Source organism: Idiotropiscis lumnitzeri, chromosome 22, assembly GCF_059441095.1.
Source record: "Idiotropiscis lumnitzeri isolate Australia: NSW breed Sydney's pygmy pipehorse chromosome 22, RoL_Ilum_1.0, whole genome shotgun sequence".
Taxonomy (NCBI): Eukaryota; Metazoa; Chordata; class Actinopteri; order Syngnathiformes; family Syngnathidae; genus Idiotropiscis; species Idiotropiscis lumnitzeri.
The window spans coordinates 2,975,302-2,999,023 of NC_142412.1; the positions used below are offsets into that span (position 1 = coordinate 2,975,302).

The 23,722-nt window shown below is 47.8% G+C and overlaps 1 long non-coding RNA gene across 1 annotated transcript in view; it reads left to right on the forward strand.

The window, feature by feature from the left end:
* LOC148316137 (uncharacterized) overlaps nucleotides 1-18,842 on the forward strand; it is a 53,746-nt gene extending 34,904 nt beyond the window's left edge. Inside the window, exons 2-3 of the long non-coding RNA XR_015840269.1 lie at nucleotides 14,892-15,134; nucleotides 18,062-18,842. This is a non-coding gene — a long non-coding RNA (uncharacterized LOC148316137). The remainder of the gene's footprint in view (nucleotides 1-14,891; nucleotides 15,135-18,061) is intronic.
* The last annotated feature ends 4,880 nt before the right edge of the window (nucleotides 18,843-23,722 follow it).

Genomic DNA, 23,722 nt, shown 5'->3' on the forward strand with positions numbered 1-23,722 from the left:
GCAGACGCCTATTTGACAGGTTTGCATGTGATTAATTAGTTTAATAACGATGTAGTCCGTTATGAAAGCAGACTGATTCTCTTGTGTTCAATCAAAATACAGTAAGACATGTTCAAAAAACTGCTTTTACATGGAGAACAATGAGCAAACCAGTTAATTAATCAATTTGAAAAAGGTTGGCAAATACAATATCAGTCCAAAAAGAATCAAAATCCGAACAAACCAAATTCACCACAATTCTGAAACTAAATATGTATGACCTGCTTCCCATCTGCTCCCCTAATGACTTGGACTATTTTAACCCTCCAGACCGACAACGCAGTGTCGGGTCATTGTTCCTTCTTACCGCTACCTCCGGACTGTCACGACCACGTCTTGTTCCCAGGTTTATAACCCTATTTTGTTCTGCCTCTATAGTTGATTTAGGAGGTAATTCCACTGTTAGCCACTAGATGATGTTAAAACAGTTGGAAAAAGTGTTGTGTAATCGAAGTTGTACACATTTGAGGATACTTCAAACTGGAAAAAGACTTTGGGGTTTTCACCAGAAGCAACCAGTAACGTGGACCACAACAAAAGGATCATCGGCAATTTTTTTTTTTTTTTTGACTGAAATTTCCACAGCCAAGGTTTTTACCCGACCGGTCATGTGACGTCACATTAGTGTGGCATACAAGGAAGTACATTTTCCTTCTCGCAGTTTTGGTGAAGAACAAATGCTGATTGTTCGAGGCTGACATGAATTCCGCACGAGGCAGCCATGTGTTTAGTTAAATACTCCATGGGATGGAGGCAGTTTCGCCTTCTTCAGAGTGTCACATGATGGTGTCTTGTGACCCGTCTTTATCAGCTGATGTTGGACGCGAGGTGCGGGGGACCTGCCCCTGGTTAGGTGACCAGGAGTAAGGGCGTGAGGAGGAATTTGCACTAAGTCCAACAGGAGACTGGGGGCCGGCGTTCGTGAAAGTTAGGCCGAAGAGGACAGCCTTCCCCCGGACGCGAGGTGGGCCGAGTGGCCGTCATCACAATTAAATTTTACATTTAAAATGAGTGGTTCTGCCGTGTAAAGCGCTTTGAGGGCCTTAATCGGTGGAAAGGCGCTATACAAGTGAAAGACCAAAGACCATTAAATAAGACTCAATGTGGCTGTTTAAAAAAAGAATACATTGAGACAGGCCTGAAACAAGAATCTTAACTGATTTTACGGCGTGGGCGAAGAGGAGAGTGGACGAAGAAGAGCACGTTCCCCCGGACACGATCGGTGGCGACGTTTCGCGCGGTTCGGAATTTCCACCTTTATATAGTGTAAAAAGACATCCTGAAGCCTGGTCAATGGTGCAACTCGAAGTGGAGTTTTTATTTTTTCGTTTTGTGCAGTTTTAAATCCATCCGCATTACATCATAGCAGCTAGCTTGTGCTACGCTAACAGCTAAACCAAACGTTTCCAATGTAAATTTCCACATTTATGGGACGGGTCGGCGCTCGTTTGGCCTGCAATGCATGACGCAACGCGAGGTGAGCACCGGGTTAGCTACCGGAGGTTACCTGAGGTGGAGGTGTCAACAAGCGAACCTAGAAGCATGTCCAGCATGACTAAGTTTTTAAATGAAGAGGTTCTCCTAAATTTACACGTCCAAAACCTCAGAGAATTGCTCCTAAAAGGACGAAACACTCGTTATCGTTGGTTCCTTTTTGTGCCTTGACCACCAGCAGGTAAAAGTCGGAGTGTCATGACCCGTGTCTGCCACGTCAGTGTTTTTGTTGTTATTTTCTTCCCTCCTTCCTGCCATGTGCCTTTTGTTATTGTTTTCATCACCTCCCTGCCATGTGCCTTTGTTATTGTTTTCGTTCTCACCAGCTACGCACCTGTTCCTAGTCATCATCACGCACCTGTTCCTAGTCATCATCACGCACCTGCTTCCCATCTGCTCCCCTAAGTACCCGGACTATTTAAACCTTCCAGACCGACAACGCAGTGTCGGGTCATTACCCTGTTTGCCTCCTGTTGCCACGTCACCTCGGACTCTCACGACTTGCGCTTCGCTCCCGTTGTTGTACTTGTCTTCGTTCCCTGTCCGCCTGGCTCGTTCCCGTCTCGTGTTTGGTCCTTGTCATCGTCCAGTTTCTTTGCCCACGCCCCGTTGTTCGTCCCCACCAAGCTCCACAATAAATCTCCTTAAAGCTTCACCTACCCCTGCTTCCTCGCTTCTTGGGTCCACCTCCTCATCGCCGCAAGGCGACTCCTGACAGAATGACCCGACCTCGAAAAAAGGACCCAGGACACCGCCGCACGGACCCCCCCCACCAACCCGCCGATCAGCTCAGCGCCACGTCTGCCACGCTACCCGCTTCCCCAGATTACGAGGACTTGTTCGAAACGACCGCCTACCTTTTGGACTCCCGCCGCGCTGAGTTGGGCGCACGACTGGCCCAGATAGCGGAGCAGGTGGCCTCGATCGCGGAGAAGGGCGCCGCCGCGGTACCACCCCGGGAGACTATCATGGAGCTGACAGCTCAGATGGTGGAGCTGGAGGTCAAGATGGTGGAGAGCATGAGGCTGGCACAGCTGGCCGACCGACAGCTGGCTGAAAGGCGTCCCGCTTCCACGTCATCTGCCGCAACCCACGTCGCCTCCACGTCCGTAGCAGCAACCCACGTCGCCTCCACGTCAGCTGCAGCAACCCATGCAGCCCCCACGTCAGCTGCACCGACCGTGCAGCCTCCGGTGCCTGCCCCTCACCAGCCTGCCGACCAGCCCCGTACCTCGTCTTCCTTTCACGGTAACGCCCTCGTCTTCCTTCCCGACCTTCCTCCACACTGTACCATTGATTCCGATTACGACGACAATTTTGATCACCAGGCCAATTCACCCACTCACGCTTTAGTTGATAATGATTTAGCAGATGATTCTGAGAACTATGCCCCGCACGTTTTTGTCGACTCGGATCACGAGTACGATGCAGACCACATCTACGCCTTGTTAGACGCTCAGCGCCACCCGGACACAGTTAGTACCAGTCACTTTTTCCCCCCCGAACCATTCCTGACACCTTTTTCGTTTGAGTCTTCCAAGACCACCTCCCAATCCACCTCGCGCACTTCACGTCCCAAATCACGTAGATCACGGCCACGTCGTTCCCCTCGTTCACCATCGGTTTTAGCACCTGCTCACGTTCCCCTGGCACCCCCTAGCTCGCGTTCACCAGCCCCTGTAACCTTGGTCCCGCGTGTTCACCATTCCCCTGATTCCCTATGGCGGCAGGCTGATAGGGATCAGGGCCCCCGGTTCGGCTGTGCCCGGACCGACTGCTGCATCCGGCCCTCTGTCGCCCCCCCGCCAGCTACTGAACTTTGTCCCGGCTCCTCTCCAGCCGCAGCGTCCCATCCCGGCTCTCTGCCAGCTGCTGAGCCCCGTCTCAGCTCCCCGCTAGCTGCTGAGCCCCGTTCCGGTTCCTCCCCAGCTGCTGAGCCCCTTCCCGGCTCCCCGCCAGCTGCTGAGCCCCTTCCCGGCTCCCCGCCAGCTGCCGAGCCCCGTTCCGGTTCCCCGCCAGCTGCCGCGCCCCGTGCTGGCTCCCCGCCAGCAGATGAGTCCCGTTCCGGCTCCCCGCCAGATGATAAGCCCCGTCCCGGTTCCCCCCGAGCTGCTGGGGCCTGTTCTGGCCTCCCGAGAGCTGCTGACCCCCGCTCCGGCGCCTCGCCAGCGCTTCAAGTTCCTGTTCCGGCGGAGCACGTCCTGCGTCCGCCACAAGTCCCTGTTCCGGCGGAGCACGCCCTGCGTCCGCCACCAGTCCCTGTTCCGGCGGAGCACGCCATGCGTCCGCCACAAGTCACAGTTCTGGCGGAGCACGTCCTGCGTCCGCCACAAGTCCCTGTTCCGGCGGAGCACGTCCTGCGTCCGCCACAAGTCCCTATCCCGGCGGAGCACGCCCTGTGTCCGCCATCAGTCCCTGTTCCTGCGGAGCACGCCATGCGTCCGCCACAAGTCCCTGTTCTGGCGGAGCACGTTCTGTGTCCGCCACAAGTCCCTGTTCTGGCGGAGCACGTCCTGCGTCCGCCACCAGTCCCTGTCCCGGCGGAGCACGCCCTGTGTCCGCCATCAGTCCCTGTCCCGGCGGAGCACGCCCTGTGTCCGCCATCAGTCCCTGTTCCGGCGGAGCACGTCCTGCGTCCGCCGCAAGTCCCTGTTCCGGCGGAGCACTCCATGCGTCCGCCCCAAGTCCCTGTTCCGGCGGAGCACGCCATGCCTCCGCCACAAGTCCCTGTTCTGGCGGAGCACGTCCTGCGTCCGCCACAAGTCCCTGTTCCGGCGGAGCACGCCATGCGTCCGCCACAAGTCCCTATCCCGGCGGAGCACGTTCTGCGTCCGCCCCCAGTCCCTGTTCCGGCGGAGCAGGCCCCGCGTCCGCCACAAGTCCCAGTTCTGGCGGAGCACGCCTTGCGTCCGTCACAAGTCCCTGTCGCGGCGGAGCACGCCCTGCGTCCGCTACCAGTCCCGGTCCCCGCTGCGCCCGGCCCGCCGCGGCTCCAAGTCCCGTTCTCGGCGGCGTCCGATGAACCGCCGTCGCCTCTCGCCTCTGGCCCTGCGGTGCCAGATGAACCACCGCCACTTCTCGCCTCCGTGTCGGCGGCGTCCGACGATCCACTACCGCTCCAGATTCCTGCCTCAGCGGTGGACGATGACCAGCCGCCGCCTGCCGCCCTTGCCTCGGCGGCATCCGACGAACCGCCGCCGCTCCACGTTCCTGTCTCAGCGGGGTTGGAGGACCAGCCGCCGTGCCACGTTCCGGTCTCGGCGGGGTTCGAGGACCAGCCGCCACTCCACGTTCCTGTCCCGGCGGGGTGCGATGACCTGCCGCCGCTCCACGTTCCTGTCTCAGCGGGGTTGGAGGACCAGCCGCCGGGCCACGTTCCGGTCTCGGCGGGGTTCGAGGACCAGCCGCCGCTCCACGTTCCTGTCTCGGCGGGGTTCGAGGACCAGCCGCCGCTCCACGTTCCTGTCTCGGCGGGGTTCGAGGACCAGCCGCCGCTCCACGTTCCTGTCCCGCGGGCACTCGACGATCATCCGCCGCTCCAAGTTCCCGTCCCGCCGGCGTTCGACGACCAGCCACAGCTCCACGTTCCTGCTTCGGCGGGGCTCGACGACCTGCCGCCGCTCCACGTTCCTGTCTCGGCGGGGTTCGACGACCAGCCGCCGCTCCACGTTCCTGACTCGGCGGGGCTGGACGACCAGCCGCCGCTCCACGTTCCGGTCTCGGGTGCGCCCGGACGTCCGCCTGAGTGTTCACGGGTGGACTTGTTGATCGGGCCTCCCGGACGCCCGCCTGAATGGCCCCGTCGGGACTCGCTGGTCTGGCCCCCTGGACATCCGCCAGACTGGCCTAGTTCGCGGGCCTTGGTCCCGCCTCCCGGACGTCCGCCCGAATGGCCCCGTCGGGACTCGCTGGTCTGGCCCCCTGGACATCCGCCAGACCAGCCTAGTTCGCGGGCCTTGGTCCCGCCTCCCGGACGTCCGCCCGAATGGCCCCGTCGGGGCTCGCTGGTCTGGCCCCCTGGACATCCGCCAGACCGGCCTAGTTCGCGGGCCTTGGTCCCACCTACCGGCCCCCTTCCGCCCACCCTCGTTCTTGGACTTGGTTTCATTTTTGACTGTTTTCGTTTGGGACGTCTGGAAGCCGTCCCTTGAGGGGGGGGTACTGTCATGACCCGTGTCTGCCACGTCAGTGTTTTTGTTGTTATTTTCTTCCCTCCTTCCTGCCATGTGCCTTTTGTTATTGTTTTCATCACCTCCCTGCCATGTGCCTTTGTTATTGTTTTCGTTCTCACCAGCTACGCACCTGTTCCTAGTCATCATCACGCACCTGTTCCTAGTCATCATCACGCACCTGCTTCCCATCTGCTCCCCTAAGTACCCGGACTATTTAAACCTTCCAGACCGACAACGCAGTGTCGGGTCATTACCCTGTTTGCCTCCTGTTGCCACGTCACCTCGGACTCTCACGACTTGCGCTTCGCTCCCGTTGTTGTACTTGTCTTCGTTCCCTGTCCGCCTGGCTCGTTCCCGTCTCGTGTTTGGTCCTTGTCATCGTCCAGTTAGTCTCGGTCAGTTGCCTGTGTTGTTTCTTTGCCCACGCCCCGTTGTTCGTCCCCACCAAGCTCCACAATAAATCTCCTTAAAGCTTCACCTACCCCTGCTTCCTCGCTTCTTGGGTCCACCTCCTCATCGCCGCAAGGCGACTCCTGACACGGAGTAATTAAATAAATACAAAAAGAATGGCTGGGGAATTAAAAAATAATATGTTTTAACGCTTTTTGTAAATTTTATGGAGTACAGTGAACTCTCTGTTATCGCGGTTAATGGGGACCGAGACCATCCGCGAAAACTGAGACCGAGGTGGAATGGAACTGCTATGTGTCTGACAACATGGGCACAAAGGCAAATTTATACTACATTTAAAAATTGACAAATCCAACTTTTATAATTTTATAGTGATATTATGGCCACAATTCTCCACATAGGACATAGAGATGCAAACATACCAAATTGGGCACTGGATTTACTGATGAAAGAAACTAAGTAAATGGAGACTTAGTGAGGGGACACGAAGTAACCCACTATGCAATAACATTAGGAAAGTATAAAAAAAACCAAACTTGGCAGTCTCATCGGGCATAGCGAAAAAAATGCCAGGGGGTGGTTGGCTGACTGAAGGCGGGAGCCGGCGGTCCGGAACTTATGAAGGCCTTGGTGACCCAACGCAATAAATAAATACAACAAAATTCAAATTTCCACCTTTATATAGTGTAAAAAGACTGGCTCTCGGAAAGAAACTGTTTCTCAGTCTATTGGTCCTTGATTTGATTAGGGTCACGGGTTGCGTGCCTGCTGATGTGTTTTGGCTCAGCAGAGAATGCTAAAAAAGGATGCGAGTAGGAAAATACGATGTAAAATAAGTTGGTAGATGTCTTCAGGGCTGAAGTATCCTCAAATGTGTACAATTCGGTCAGTGGTTTATTTACCTGTCCGTTTTTGGAATTCCTCAAACAGGTGTCATTGATCTCATCAGGGCGTGGCTATTACGGTGCCGCAGAGTCTTCTTGTTCACGCGGAAGCGTTCGTATGTGGACACGCGAGGCCGCCATTTCGATGATGGAGTCGTTCATGTCGGGAGAACTCCAGGCAGAGCAATATTTTTCTCTTAGCTTGTCATTAGCATTTTAACGCATATGTAAGCATTACCATAGTAGATTGTGTTAATTGAAATGAAATGGGTTGGTGGATCATTTTGGTCTTTAAATATGCAACGATACCTGTCACATGATCCAAAACAAAGATCCCAGGAGCGTCAAATTTTATTGAATTATTTTATCCTGACTGTCCATTTTTGTTTTTTGTTCGCTTGGTTGATTCTGGCTGACGTGTTCAATGTGGCAAGATTTAGTTTAGTTTCCCGAAGTACAATTTTGATCAGAAAAATGCTCCCATTAAACACCTTTGCCAGTCAAACAAATATAAGGCGTTTATTTCACGTCAAAAGGGCACCGTGCAGTACGTGAAAATTAAAATAAAAACAAATTTTCCCCGCGGGAGGCCGTCTCCCGCGGGCGCCGCCCTCCTCCCCCGGAGCTTCCATAAGTCTTGTAACTTTGGTGATCTGAAAAACTCAATGATAAGGGATCAGATTGTGTTGAGAACCAATATGCCGGATGTAATTGTATTCTAGTTAAAACACGAATTGAATTGAATTGCCGCACAAAGCTGCGAGGGTGTTCCTGCTATAAGAGTTTTCCCATTAGAACCTCATAATCAGCTTTATTTTATTGCCGAACAGTGCATTTTGACAACACATTACAATACAACTTTATTCATATATTGATGGGATAGGCTTGCGTCCGCCCCACAATGCAGGTCGGGAACTTTGAAACATTGTATCCGACCGTGGAAGGCTGTTGGCGGGCACGGCGCGGCTCAAACGGCAACGTTAGCAATTGAGCAGACACAGTTGCTTTCCGAGAGCCATCTCCATTCTGAACTCTCACACACACACGAGAACACCCAGCAATTACCGGTATATCGGTAGAAACCCATCTTCAATATATATATTTTTTAAATTGCATATCTAATATAGTAAACGACTAGCTGTGCCCTCGGCGGTCCCGCAAGCCCAATTCGGCCGAGCCCATTGCCGTCGTTCGACCTCCTTTTACGCTTCTGTTATCTTACGGGTTTAAGTGTTCTACCATTATTACCATAATGACAGAATTACATGAACACATGGAACCCCTCTCCTATTTATCTTACTGTGATTTATTCATAAGGCAAAAATATTATTTTAACAGGTATTTGAACAGGGGTGTGTTGACGGGGGCGGGGCATCAAAGTTTTCACTTAAGATTTCCTTCGCCGCAATGGACAAAATGCTTAATAACTCTCCTGCACATGCTGCTAAAAATCCAAAACTTCACATGTAACTGACCTGTCCTTACAAAAGCTTCAGTCAAATTTTTGCTCACAACGCAAAGCCAAAAATCAAATCATATCTTCGCTCGCAGTGGAAATTGCATTGGTTTGTATATTAAGACACGATGGCGGCCATCTGTTGTAATCGCTCGACTGTTCCGTTAGCAAAAAGCTGTTAAAAAATGTTCTCGAATAATAGCGGCTGCAGCGTCGTTTACTGATCGCAACTTCCCGTTAAAGGTTGATAATTACCATAAGAGCAATGCTCCAATTATCTCCGAAGGATCCCATCACAAGTTCTACCTTCTGGTACACTCAGGCAAGCCTAATGAGACGCAAACGTAAGGCAGTAACCGTGCTTGTTCGTTAGACTTCACTTCGAGTCCGCCATTATGGCCTTTCTCGCTAATGTAAACAATAGCTGCACTAAGTGCATCGTGTATTGGCAATGGGAGAAACTAATAAAAAAAATGAAAAAAAAAAATACAATGGGATTATATAAGTGGGCAATATGGTTATTGGTTTTGGTTTGTGGTCACCGCCCGTGCCCGGGGAAGGTGCTCCTCTACGGCTTAACTGCCACGCACGCCGGCCGATATATTCGGTTCGATACATTAGTGTGGAAAGTTAATGACGAAGCTAAAAAAATGAAAAAAAATAAAATCCCCCCTCTTCGTTTTAGATCTCAAAAGTCTCATCATCCTTTTGTTTTACTCTTCCCATTTCAGTGTAATTTGCTCTATCTGACTTTTCACATTCCTTTCCTTTGCTCCTTTTGTTTTCATTCTGCGGTGGATGCAAGAACTGTCCCCACTTCTGCCACATTTTTCTCTGTGTTCTGTGCCAGAACTAAACATGAAAATAAATAAATGTACACGAGCTTTGACAATCATCTTTTTGTGGTCAAAATTTGGGGATGCTGCGTAAAAAGGGCTTTTAAGTGGTTAAACGGCACATGAATTACTCCCAAAATGACCTCTAGTCTGTTACACTGACAGTCATGGGCTGGACCTCAGCTTCAGGAAAGGGGAGAGGTTCCGGGAGACTGCGACCTGAACGCAACGTGTGTGTCTACTGTCGGCTGGAAGCACAAAAACAAAAAATGGAAGGAAAGTAAACAGAGCGAGACTGCGACCTGAACGCAACGCCTTAGACCGCTCTGCTCAGCCTCCCCTAATCTGACATATCATCCACAATGGTCCCACCTTAAAGCTGAAAGATAAACAATGGCACTGCAGGAAGTCCTTAATGAAATGCAGCAGCTAGACTCTTGAGGAAGACTGGAGAGAGAGAGAGCGAGAGAAAGGGAGAGGAAGGAAACAAGTTTCGGGACGTTTGGTTATGGGCGACCGGTTCCTCTACTGGAGAAGAATAAAAGGAGGCAGGCGGGATTGTGACCCAGATTTATTTCTTCATTGTCGCTCCTTTGAAGGACAATTTCCCCTCCTGTTGTTATCTGCTCTCCGTACAAGCACTCTCTGTTTGCCCGTCATGTGAAGTGCTAGCGACGGCGGGAGCCTGAGCGCGCGCGATGACCTTCCCCGGGCGTACCTCAATATTAATATTTTGGGTGAGTTGAATTTGTGGAATAAAAGTGAATGTGACAGAATATGTTTACTAATATGAGTCACAAATAGTAAAAAATGTCTCCGTTCGTGCCCGGGCGGAAGAGGTGTTCCAATTCGGCTTAACTGTGACACACGCCCGCCCTCCTCCCCCGGAGCTTCCATTCGGTTCTTTGTTTAGAAAAGGTTTTGCCGTCGTGCTCTCTAGAACTGTTTTTTTTTTTTTATTTTGTTTTTGCTTTCTTTACAGTTTTTGGGAAAATTATTCTTTAATAGATTGTATATCCTGGAATAAACCATTACATATAATATTTACAGTATCTGTTTGCTATTTAAGTTAGAAAGCCCCAACCGGTGCTGAAGCTGTTGCTCTTAATAAAGACCACAGAGTACAATCTGACTTTTCAGCACCGTAATAGCCACGCCTTTTGCCAAAACGTCACAAAATTCGGCAGAGAGTAAGATCATTGTCTTGAGTCTTTTCTGACTAATTTTCAGTCGGATTTGTCAAAAGGGCACCGTGCAGGATGTGAAAATTAAAATAAAAACACATTTTTTATTCCACTTGGCGGCGGTGTGTGTATAACAAAATAATAACATTAAGATGTCTTCAGGTCGGGACGTTTTATTTACAGGTGAAGGTTTGGATTTTTAGGAGCATGTGCAGGGGAGTTATTAAGCATTCATTTAATCATTCCAAACATTTTTTATGACCCAGCACGCCTTTAATTAGAAAAGACTATATTTAGTCCCACTAAACAGAGTAAAATTTGGGCTTTCAAACTATGTGTGAAAGTAATGTGTGAGTGTGTGTCTGTTGTGTGTATTTGCCAGCCAGACTGGAGCAGCATAATAGAAACTACGAAGGCCTTAGATATGATCCCTGCAGGACTCCACTTCCAAGGCTGAAGTATCCTCAAATGTGTACAACTTCGAGAAGATAGGATCATCTGAGTCATGTTGCCGGAGCTTTTGTTGCCTGATACCGATCCTGGGGAGACTGCGACCTGATGGGATTTTATTAAGAATGTCTTTTTGATTTGTATAGCAAATGTGTACAGCGCGAGCTGAAAATGCGGCGGTTGACGTAAATTTGTCGCGCATTCTCACAGTAAGATCAGGGAAGGCGCGACCTTGCGTTCGACAGAGGATTTTTACAGAAGGGGTATATGAGTAGGGTGTTCATGTGGATATCAGATTGGGAAATTGGAAGGAGGCGGGCAGCGAGAGGCGGCTGATATAATAAATCTCTGCGAACACTTTGCATTAACGGCAAAGCTTTAATGCTTCCGCGCGCCCCGAGCCATCTGTTTGTTTGCTTTGTGGTGTACTGGCCCACGCCTTTTGCCAAAACGTCACAAAATTGGGACAAATATGTTTGAGTGATAGGCGACAGTTCGGCAATAAAACAACGCTGATTATGAGGTTCTAAATATGAACGACAACTCGTGAAACTTTACACACACATCAGGCCGAGCGCGCGCTCGAGAGAGAGAGAGAGAGAGAGAGGGAATCGTTGAGAATGGCCTTTTTTTTCTTGTGCCCACAACAAGGCTATTTTTAACCGAACCCTAGTTCTCTCGCCCCACGTTAATTTGCAAAACCCAGCCAATACAGGCTACGGCGAGTACCTGAACATGTGACAAGCGAAGACCCAATCACTAAAGAGTAAGTATCTTTTTGCGGAAGTGAGAGCTGCTAAAGCCAAGTAGAGTTTCACATCTTTGTAGGTTACTTTGTTATTCATATTTCAGGAAATTTCAAACTTGACTCCACAAAATTTTCAAAATGGAGCGTATACTTTAAACACTCATATTCAGTTTCAAAACATAGGATTTGAGCTAAGCTTAGAATTCAACATAGGTGTCAAATACTTTTTACCTGACATGTTTCGGCGAGTCTTTCGCCTTCTTCAGAGTGTCGCATGATGGTGTCTTGAGACCCGTTTATCAGCTGATGTTCCATGAGGGTGTGACTTACCTGTCAAAAAAATGAAAAATCAGAGCAGTAAAAGAACAAGCACAACATGAACATTACAAATCAGCAATCACTGACCACTGCAAAAGGGAAAACCACATCATGGACCGGGAGAAGGGCAGGGTCATCCGCACCGAAGAGAACAAACAACAGCGCTGGATCAGAGAGGCCATTGAGATCTGCAAGCGAGGCATAAAAACCATGAACAGAGACAAGGGAGCCTTCATCCTCTCTACCACCTGGAGCAGCATCTTGGCGGAGTGAACGGACAGCGGGGGGCGTGACTTGCCTTCATTCTTGTGAATGGTAAGTCACGCCCTCATGGAACATCAGCTGATAAAGACGGGCCACAAGACACCATCATGTGACACTCTGAAGAAGGCGAAAGACTTTCGTATTGTGACATCCTCAAGGCTTAAACACTCATCCGAGCAAATATAAGGTAGATTTTGTTAACCTGCCCGTGCCTGTGTGGGTTTTCTCCGGGTACTCCAGTTTCCAGATTCATCTTCGGCTCCTTTACTAGTGCGCTATTTGCCATCACAACTAGGACCGACTATATCTAGTCAGAACTTCTCTGCCTTTATCGCATCTCTCCAAGCCTTTCCCCTCCTCTCTCGAGCATGATGGGCTCACAGTGCAAAGGTCCAGGACAAATAGGTGTGCGGGTTGTATGGACCATGGGGGCATTTCACAAAATTACGTCCTACGATGTAAAATCTATTTTTAGAACAGGCCCGCGCGTTACTTTGTGGACCTTGATGCAAAGGCCCGGAAAATACGGTATTTGCGCCCCCCCCCCAGCACCCTCTCTTCGTCGCAACTATAAATAATACAGAATTGAAGTTATATCCTCCCTCCTGCGAGCTCCATTCCCACCGGGACGACTGGCTGAATCAATGAAGCTTTTGATATTTTGGCAATCAAGAGCAGTGTTGTTTTTGTCAACGATAACGATATGCAGACGTCAGGCGCGAGGGGGGGGGGGCTGGCAAAAAGCCTACTGATATGCATCCAAATGTATCAAGGACCCCAACAGTTCAACCTCCGGGGAGCTAATCGTGTTCAGATTTCAATTTAATCTCATTTTTCTTCTTTCAAAAATGTTAACTTTTAATGCAGCTTTAGTCTAATAAAACTAAGATTTAATCGGATACAAATTGATTTGCATTAATAAACACAATTGCATGTGAGTACATCAGAAACGGTTACTCTGAATTGGCTTTCTCGAGGGCCGGTGTGGCTTATGACTTAATCGCCTGAGTCAACTTAAGGATCGCCAATGCAACAATTTGCTTTCTCTAATGAGTTCCCCCACGTTGCCGGCACGCTGAAAAATCCCAAACTATGCATGTGTGAATGGGACACAATTCAGATTTTTTTTTTCCCCCCAAAACATTTTTTATTTTACATCGTAGTAGTAGCGCCACCAACTGGTAAAAGCAATGTAAATTTCCACCTTTATGTAGTGTAGAAAGGCATCCTGAAGCCTGGGCAGTCATTAATTTGATTGTCCAATATTTCCCTTATGAGATAAATAATATTTGATCTCTGCACTTGTAGCATCCTGGACCGCGGGATTCGAACCCACGCCTCCTGGAATATGTATATTTACCCTGAAGCAGAACTTTTATCTGCACGGTGTGAGGCCAGGCTGGGTGTATGCTTTATTTTTTTTTTTTAGGGGGGGGGGGGCAGGCGAGCTGAAAGGCAGTCCGCGCGCCGCGGCCCTCCGGCGCGGCCGGGCGCGGCGGGGCGTGACAAGATGAACAAGCTTGTCAATATTGGAATTCAACTAATGCCACTTCCATGGCCCGTGTTCTCACCTCTTAATGGTGATGCAATCCTTGATGGCGGGATTCGAACCCACGCCGTCCTCATGAAAAACTCATTCAAAATGAGCTTTGACAACACTTTTTCTTTTGAATATTTTTTTTAACTTCTCTTAATGAGAAAAATGAGTTTGTTTCTGAGTCGAGTGAGAATGTGTGTGAGGCAGCATGTCAGGCGCGTGTGCGTGATTATATAATATATGATTTGGGGTCCTCACCCTGACAGAGGTCATGACTCCCAGATTTAAGTCACTGACCGGTGGACAATCAAATTAATGACTTTCCAGGCTTCAGGATGCCTTTTTTTGATTACAAACAATCATTCAGGTAGATTAAAAAAATCAAAATGTTACTCTTATGTGTTCTCAACCATCTCACAGGTTGTTGTGGCGGTGAAGCAAGAGAGCCAAGGATGCGGCTGGCGGTGCTTATTTAAAGTTAGCCAGCTGAGGGAGTCGCCCCGTAGACGTAATTGGGCAAATGATAAAGCCTCAAAATTCATAATTGGACACCCGGTGGGCAGAGCTGATAATTTTGATCTAAGCATTACCAGATGCCAGGATGGCAGAGTGGTCTAAGGCGTTGCGTTCAGGTCGCAGTCTCCCCAGGAGGCGTGGGTTCGAATCACACCTCAGACAGAGCCCATTGAAAGTACCTAGCAAGAAAAAAGCTATATTTCTGTCTGTGCCTGAGAAAGAACTCCTCGTACTAACGACTATTCTCATAAGCTTACAACTGTTTTCCCTATAATATTCCATTTTTAAATTTTCAATTTAATTAGTATCAATCCAAACTAAGCTTTATTTTATTTGTAGAGAGTGTCCAAGTGAGAGTATTCGAGAGCGTAGTACTATTGTTTTTATCAATTTAAGATAAACCACCACTTGCCACAGAAAGTCGTATATCATCAATCGTGGCGTTTGATACGACTTGTGTATATATACGTATATATTAGGGATGGGCAAACTTTTTGTTCACCTCTTCGCTGAGTTTCGGGGGTTCCAGCACCCGCCTTACATGACCTCTAATCTCCCCTTTTGTCTCCACTACACTCTCAGTTGCTGCTCTGCGCGCCCCCTGCAGGCATAACGGGAGGTGGAGCCCCCTGCCTCCTCCGACACGCCACCGCTGACGGCTGACATGTGACAATCAACAAGGTCGCCCTCATATATGCTCGGATGACTGTTTCGGCCATGAGGATGTCACAATACTCCAGGCGAGCCGCTCTCTGTTGAAGACTTCCCTCTCTTTCTCCTTTTGCTGGTTCAACAGTCCTTGGAAATCACAATGTCCCATCACTGGTGAGCTATTTCTAGAACAGAGCCATACTCGCCATTGACTCATGTGGTCCTTGGGGGCGACCTGGTGCCAACGGGCACGATGTTACTTTACACACACATCAGGCCGAGCAAATTTATCAATATTTTATACGTTAGTTGTGCAGCTTTTTTGAAATGGCGAGCCAATGACAGGGCACACGAAGACCTAAAAAAAAAAAATTTTAAAATCCCCATGGCGAGTAGGAGAAACTATTTTCCTTTTTCTTGATGAACACTCACTTTTATTCATTGTGTGTTTGTAACAACAAATTGTGAATTTGGATTTAAAGATGTCGAATCAGCAATAGGGATGTGTAAAAGTATGGAATCATTGACTTAGTGTAAATTAAATAAAAGGAAGAGACGGGGGTTGTATTTTCTGTTGTATACCAATAATTGCATAATAACTTAAAAAAAAACTAACAAGCTTGCTCTATTAAAATCATTTAAACTAACTGCCTTAAAATATTCTATGGAGGGATTTAAGTGAATCGTGGAAACATATTCAAACTATATTAGATGTTTGTTTTTTTTATTAATTGTATTATATGAAGCCAAACAGACAATCTTTGCATCCAAAGACAAATTTCTTGAATGTGAGCCGAGTGGCCCTCAAGTTCAACCGCGTGGATGCTCCGTCGGGGACGGCCCGGCGTTCGTGAAACGAGGTTATGATAGTTTGGGAGAGACTTTGGCTGCAGCTCCTTCTCATTACTGTTTGACGACATCGAAACGGAGATGTGTCCGGCCGCCCCAGTCAAACTCCCCACCTGCCACTGTCCCCGGAGCAGGTCGCGCCCGCTGGGGAGAGGTAGCGAGAGAAAAAGGCGCAGGGGTGCAGACGTTGGTCGACCGGGGAACAGAAACACACATCAACTCGATGGTGTTGTGAGAGGCAGTCGACATCAACAATGGACGCCAGCGGCGTGTACGTGCGAGAAAGAGGCAAGCTGCGTCGTGTCAGCGACATCGTGCTCAAGCCTGTGGTGACCTCCTCCTCATCTTCGTCTTGTTCCTGTCGGCGGACCAACCCGCTGGTGCTTCGCAAAGAGCACTTCGTGTTCACGTATAACGCGGAGGGCAGCCTACGCTATAGCAGCAAGTCGCTGCGCCCCTTTTCAGTCAAAATGCGGCCTAAATATGTGACTTCCTTTTTTAACAGCTGCATCTCATCGGTTCAGTTTGATGACGCATTATTTGAAATTTGGGTCAAGTGTGTTAGCAAGTGACTGAACAAACAGCGTCAGTGCCGCGTGACGGTGTGCGCTGTAGTCTTGGTCGACTGTGATTTAACGCTGACGCAACACACCTCTGGCTACCCCGTGACCCACAGCCGCACATTTTTTTGTGGCCCACACGCGTCTCTTGTGACAGCTTTTATGCCATGTAAAAGTGTTGGCTGCCATGTCAGGACATAAACACTCACTTTCCTGCGAGAACTCGCCTCCTTCCCTCGCTCACCGCACTTTGTATAAAGTAAGGTTGGATTTATTGGATGCACTGTATAAATAATGTGTTACATAAAATTAATTGTGTTACACAAAAGTGCCTTGAGAGGAAATTGTATGTGTTTTGGCACTTTGTACCTAACAAAAACAAAATAACTCTCAGCATCCTATATTGCAAGGAAGTGGATATTCTTCACAAAGTGTCCTAATTCTTCTTTTGTATCAAATTGTAATTTGTCTTGACAAGCTCAATTGTATAAATTGCTTCAATACAGTTTTTCAGGGAACTTTATGAGCTTAATAACTCAACAATGTTTTTTTTTTTATGTAATCCGAATTTGAAGTCCATTATTTGTTCTTCCATCCTCCCTTTCAGACCAGTCCTTTACATGAATGTCATTCGTCATGCTCCATTTAAAAATTGCAACCACTCACTGCATCCACACTGGTTGGTGTGCCAAAAGCCACATAGTCTATTATATTGACACTCCCAGTTACAATGTATTAGACAAAATATGGTCACGCATATGCCTTTATATTTCCTGGGTCAATTGGATGTCATCTACTTTGATTCCTCCCAACAAATATATGCTGCACAATGCAGCTGTCACACAAGCTTGCAGGCCTAATTATATAGAGAGAAGCATTAATTTAGCAGGGATGCATGGTGGGCGACTTGTTAGCACGATGGTCTCACAATGCAGAGGTCGCGGGATTGATTCCGGCTTTCCTGTTTGGAGTTTGCATGTTTCCCACACCGTCACGACGAGAATAGACATTCCGCGAGAAACCAGGTAAGGTGTTGTTTAAAATGAATCTGCTGATTCGTCTGTCACCGTGCATAATGTGAAAATTTAAATAAAAACAAATTTTTGATTCCACTTGGCGGCGCTGTCTTACTCGGAATTAGTGCTTTACCCCCTCACCCACCCACTCTCGTGTCTTGTGGATGCCCGTCGTGCCGCTCGGCGAAACTACAATGCCCCCGAATATTTTTTAGACCCGCGAAGCACTGAACCCGCGAAAGGTGAACCGCCAATAGTATTTAGTTAAATCATTTTCCCATTTTTTTTATATAGAATGAAAGGACAAACATTCAGAGAAACCAATTCACAACCCTCCATATTTTACTGCATCTAAGAAGGTAGCCCTCTTGTAGCACTTCGATAATGCTAAAGAGTGTCATACAAAGTGCTGGCAAAAACCTAAGCCTATTTGAAAAGCTGACAGGCAAAGTGCGAAATGCATTTTTCGTTGTTTTGTCCAACATTATGTTGGAACACAGCCCAAATAGAAAATAGAAATGGACATCAACTTGTTATTAAATTACAATACCTCAAATGGGTATAACCCTGGTTCCAATAGTCAACCTTTAAAATTTTTGTGATTTTCGCTAGGTAGTCCGTAAACCCAATTACAGCAGGACTTTATCAGTAGTTAACACACTTTTGTTTTTTTCAGGGAAAAACCCCACTGATGACTACCTCGAGGCCATGATGAACGAAGCCCCGGGTCCCATCAACTTCACCATGTTCCTCACCATGTTCGGAGAGAAGCTGAATGGCACCGACCCCGAGGATGTCATCCGTAATGCCTTCGCCTGCATAGCCGGCCCTCGGGCACGGAGCTCCGGGTGAATTTACGAGCTGTTGGACGTGAGTGGTACTTTGTCCATTTAATGGACGCATCGACTGACAGGGCGCTTTGTTTGCTTATGACTGCGAAAATACGGTAATTACTTTTATTCATGCGTTGAATCTGTACAAATGAAAATATAGACCATGAAGTCTCAAAGACAAGCTGTTAATAGGGTCTGATTCCAATAGAAATTTCTTGTATGATTTGATTTAGAAGATTTAAAAATTGTGGATTTCCTATTCGGAGGAGCAAAATGGCGGCACTTCAAACGCAGAGGTCAGACTGGCCCACGTATCAAACACAGAAGCGGGACCGGGCCACACACCACAAAAGAAGGTTTGCTGGGCCACACACTCGACAAATTCAATTTGAGACTAGCCCTCCTATTGCCGCTGAGGGTCCCAATCTCATTCACCCGGGTAGTGCGACGTAGCATGGCACCTTTCCAAGCTTTTGTTTCTTTCCTCATACAATGGAGCATTTAAGATCGAAGGGTTTGTTTGTGGAATCATGTTTGAGAAAATTGTCCTCTTAATGTTTGAATAGATTTTCCCCAATTTATTTAATGTGTATTATTTAACTTTAATCTCAGCATCCAATATAACTTAGTACAGCTCTGCTTACCTTGCACGAAATTTAACCATCACAGATTGTCCCCCCCACACAGTCAAACATATGATAACTCCTTTCCTGTCCAGACCAGGTGCAGCCGTACCTGCTAGAATGCGAGGTCCGTGCAGCCGTATTGATCCAGAGCGCCTGGCGAGGCTTTCTCGCCAGACGACGCATTGACTCGCTGCGACCTGCATTGAGACCGCGCTGGACGGAGGCCAAATATGGCCGCGAGTCACGCACCACGATACAGTGCGGTTGCCCACTTGGCGGCGCGGCCGCGAAGCAAGTTGATGGTGTAGGCGATCTTGGCACGCTCGGTAGCGTAACTGTGGGGCTGAAGGTCGAAGACCAGGGAGGTGCTGAGCAGGAACTGGCTACACGAGCCCAAGTCCCCGGAGTAGGGTTCGGGAGTAGGAACGTGGGGCTCTCGACCGCCCGCGTAAGGCCACGCGGCGGCCGGGGGAGCCAGGGTCGCGTCCCTGGGGAGGTTGGGGGGGGAAGCGAGTGAACCCACCTGGTTAGAGAGGTGCGAGAGCTGGTGTTGGATGGCCTGGAGGGAGCCCGGAACTTCCTGCAGCATCCGCTCGTGGCGCTCGAGCACGCTGCCCTGGTGGGCGAGCGCTTCTCCCAGGGGGTCCGAGGTCGCGGGGTCCATTAACTTGGCCGGATTATTCTGTCGCGGTTCCCTGAACCGTGTGGGAAGGAAGGAGGACCCAAAGGCGACAGGTGAGGGGGTAACAGGGTTTATTAAGGAATGGAGTGGGCACCTTCATTCCTCCCACCGAAGAGAAGAAATCCAAGGGGGTGTTTAATTATGACGGTGAGAAAACAGTTCTGCTTATAGACATGTACATTTTAAGCATTTGCAACACCGTGGTGCCTTAACATTAGTGATGGCTAAATGAAGCTTCAAATCTGCTTCATGAACCATTTGTAGTAATTTTGGACTCCTCTAGATGGTGCACTCTGTTCAACATTGGGCTGATGGCACTGTTTGTTTAAATAAAGGGTTTTAAAAAATGCAATTGACAATTAAGTTTATTTAAACACCTAAAAAATCACATGAATGAATTATGCCAACACTCACACACCCACACACTTAGAAGTATCCTCAAATGTGTACAACTTCGAGAAGATAGGATCATAGGAACTTGAACGTGTGGAATGTGCTCGACATATGCATAAGTGTGAGGTGTGTACATATATGATATAAACACGAAAAATGAGCACTTGTCAGTACTCTAAATGTGAGCGGTCTAAGGCGTTGCGCCGCACTAATCGGCCCTATTCAAATAAAGTTGAAATACTACCTGAATACAATTTTAATTTTGCAAGAATCGAAGAGGAGATTGGACGAAGAAGAGCACGTTCCCCCGGACACGATTATATATATATATATTTTAAAATTTTAGATAAATATTTCTTTAAATTTAAAGATATTAGGATGGCAGAGCGGTCTAAGGCGTTGCGTTCAGGTCGCAGTCTCCCCAGGAGGCGTGGGTTCGAACAAAGCAAACATAGTCAAGAGAGCATTACCAGCTGCCAGAGTGCGTATCGTGTTCGGTGCAATAGACAGCCTCGCGCTCCGCTCGTGCCTTACAGCTGCAAAGAAATATGTTGTTTCAAACCGTGATCGCTTGTCCTAAAAACTTCACTGAAACGGCGCAAATGGAACATGAATGTAGGCAGTCGAATAGGTCATGTACTCTGTCATCAATTTTTGATCAAATCCAAATTTGAAGTCTTGGCGCATTGCCAAAAAGTAATGCCGAACTTGAATGGAATTGAGTGGGAGCGAGCCAAAATGGGAAGAAATAGATCCGATTGAATTCAACACAATGACAAAACATTGTAAACAAGACACATTAGAACCAAGCAGACAAGAATTGAGACAGCTGGTCACAGACAGCATGCCAAAAAGACCCCAATTTTTTTTGAAAATGTAACGACACAGGGGAGCGGGCACGGGCGGTAGCGAAATGCCTCGGCGCAAACGGCAGAATGGATGAAAGGAACACCCTGAAAGACCTGAGCGTCTCCTGAGCGCGACTGAAAAAGAAAAATGTGGAAGGAGTAGCATGCGGGACTGAAAATGCTGCAACACTCTCTTTTTTTTTTTATCCCCGAGTTTGGACTGACAGGGGGAAAGACGCAAAGAAACCGCCGTATGTTTCCACGATGCGAGCGTTTACAGGCACATGTTGGCACATTTCTTCACAAGTTCCCAATTATTATTATTATTGTTATTATTTTTATTATTATTAGTAAAATATCCACCTACCACGAGAGGCAAAAATAATATTTCGGACAGAAATAGTTATAAATATTTCAAATCTGAAACCTAAGTCTCCAAGTGTCAATAAAAACAAAGGAAATTGACATGGCACGGCACGGGCAATCGTCACAATGACAATATGTTTTTTTATATTTCGCAGCAATGGACGGGCGGTCGTCAGAAGGATATTCTTTGGCTGAATTTTAGTCCAGTACGTACCCTTTCTATGACGTGCCATCTCGGGTGTTGGATAGCCGGCTACGATGAGCCCAAGTTAAAGTGGACTCAAGACCAGGGATGGGCAACTTAAATGCTGGACGGGGCCAAAGGTTTTCATTAGTGTTGACACAAGTGACAAAATACTGAACACCCCCGTTATTAATCGCCCTGGTCGGCAAGCACCGCCCCTCTACGTAACTTGGCCTTGCGGCGTGACAACAGAACGAGCCTGGAAAAGACCAATTGGGAACGAAAACGTGTGTGTGTGTGTGTGTATGCTTTTACAGTGATATGCATTCTACAGATGATTTTCAGTATCTTTCAAGAGAAACATTTCCAGTTCCAGTTGCGCATGTGCTTTTGCTTTGACTTAATATAAAGACATTCATGTTGTAATGTTGAAGAGGAAAACACAATAACAAAGGAAACACAGTCAAGAGAGCATTACCAGTTGCCAGGATGAAAAACAATGTATTTGTTGATGGGTAGAAGTTTCCCTTCTAAATTTATTCCGTTGAATAATCTGTTACAGTTTTTTGAAAGTAAATCAGTTACTAGTTGGGTCTTTGTTTTCCAAAGTAAAAGCAGATGTTTGCAAATGCCAGTTGGTGGCGCTACCACTGCGATCAAAAATAAGTTGGCAGCCGTCTTCAGGGGGGGCACGCCTTGCCTCCGCTCCAAGCTCACGTTTTGGCAGAACACGGCGCGCAGCCGTGGAACACCGAGCCAGCTGACCCAGGCTGGGCTCCAGCGCTGCCCGAGCGGTCCGTGTCAAAAGAGAGGAAGAGCATGGTGATATGATTCACATGTAATTTATATTCATCTTGTTGAGACATGAAATGTGGCTGCAGGAATTGATTTGTGGTTTCCATAGACGGACAGCGCAAAGGATTATTGGCTGCCCTCTGAGATGGGAGATGACCAACGATAGCGGGAATTTAAGAAAAAAACAAAAAAAAAGAAAAGTGGTGACTTATAACAGCTAAACCAAACGTTTCCAATGTAAATTTCCACCTTTATATAGTGTAGAAAGGCATCCTGAAGCCTGGAAAGTCATTAATTTGATTGTCAATCTCAGAGAATGGTGTTGAAACAGATCCCGACTGAATTTGGATAGTGAATACATTTGCATGTTTCTATTAAAGATGTTAGTATATTTGTCAGATTTTCATCTATATTTTGTATCAGTATCTGTTGTTAGACTTGAATAAGCATGATACCGTGCTCACTAAGTGACAGACATGCCCTTTCGGCTTTGTTCTTGCTTGGTACTTTCAATGGGCACTGCTCAACCTAACCCTTAATAAATCATTCTATTTATATATTACATAATATTGAAATCCCCAACAAGAAGCACTTACTGCTTCAGAACACAAGTGAGTGCTTAGTTTTGAGGAAGCTTGGTGAACGCTATTGGAGTAATAAGGTGTCTATGTATTCCGAGGCACGTCACGCCACATCGCCCCTCCGGGAATCCCACCAGCACCAACACAGACGACCGTGTCCTGTGGCCCGATATCAGTCTGCATGACAGAACAGTAATAGAAAAACAATAGGGACCTCGCAGCGGTCACTGCTCGGGCCCTAATAATAATAATAATAATAATTTCCACAAAAACAATGGGGACCTCGTAGCGGTCGCTGCTGCACAACGAGGGGGTTTTCGGAGGAGCCCGCGTGACACAACGCTATTGCACGCATTTCAAAGGCCCTCTTTACATTCAATTGGTCACTCTGCAACAGGCAATGCTTGGACTGGTCGCAAGGCAAACGACTCCCAGTACATCAATGTATTATCAACCCGCTTACTTATACCGTCATGGAGTGCCTGAGACTTTGATAACGGACAATGGACCTCAGTTTGCTGCGCATGGCTTCGCCACCTTTGCTGCGAGCTCCAACGAACGAAGTGTCGCCTCAGAAAAGGAGGTTTGTCTGATCTCGAAGATGGTTTAACAGCGATCTTTGAAATTGCCTCTTTTCTACCGACTGCAACACAAACTCGATGTGTGTAAGATGTCTATGTAAAGGTTGGTTAGATGTCCACCATTAATAAAGGAGCCAGCATGGCGATGTTTCAAAAGCATTGTTATTTGGTGTTTCCAGGGATCGAGTATCGGCTGTCTGCGTGTACGACATGGATTCCATTCGCAAAGTCTTTGTATTTCAATCAATACGTATCTAGACTTAAAATAAGATGACAGCTACATTAGCAATTTAGCAGATGCTCTCAGACCAGAACACATAACCACGACGGATGACTGAAATTTATGAAAAAATATTAAAATTAAAGGACTATGTACTGATTTTTACAGATACAGAGGAGGCCTGGTGGTGGCAGCATCATGCTCTGGGGCTTTTTTTTTCTTCATCTG